Here is a 458-nt window from a genome sequence, read left to right on the forward strand (position 1 = left end):
CACTTGTATGACTGCTCAAGGATACATGGTAATAAAAAAAAAAAACATAAACTAAATACTAAAAAAAATTTTCTGATTCATACTTACTCTGTTCTTCCCCTGTCAAGAGAGGGGCACTGATTTTTGTTGATTGGGTTTTATGGGTAATCTTGACACTCAGTACCAGAAATACTTACTCACAATCTCTACCTAACCTTTGATAGAAAGAAAGAAGAAAAAAATGCATTCCTGGACTTTATGGGTCAAGATATTAACGATCATCATTTGGTAAGAAAGTAACATGTTACATATTTTGAAATTCCTTGAGTTCATCGTAATTTACAAAAGTACATTGGAAATTTGTAAGACCAGATAGTGTTTTGTTCCTAGGTAACTTTTTTCAGCTCACTTGTTCAAGGTAATAATATTTTTATGCACAATTTTCTTCAAAGGCAAAGCAGATTTATAAAGTTCTTTAC

At 31.2% G+C, this 458-nt stretch overlaps 1 protein-coding gene across 1 annotated transcript in view; it reads right to left on the reverse strand.

Moving 5' to 3' along the window:
- LOC119594648 overlaps positions 1-458 on the reverse strand; it is a gene marked incomplete in the record, with an annotated part of 85,920 nt that overhangs the window by 42,752 nt on the left and 42,710 nt on the right.

Source organism: Penaeus monodon, chromosome 34, assembly GCF_015228065.2.
Source record: "Penaeus monodon isolate SGIC_2016 chromosome 34, NSTDA_Pmon_1, whole genome shotgun sequence".
NCBI lineage: Eukaryota > Metazoa > Arthropoda > Malacostraca > Decapoda > Penaeidae > Penaeus > Penaeus monodon.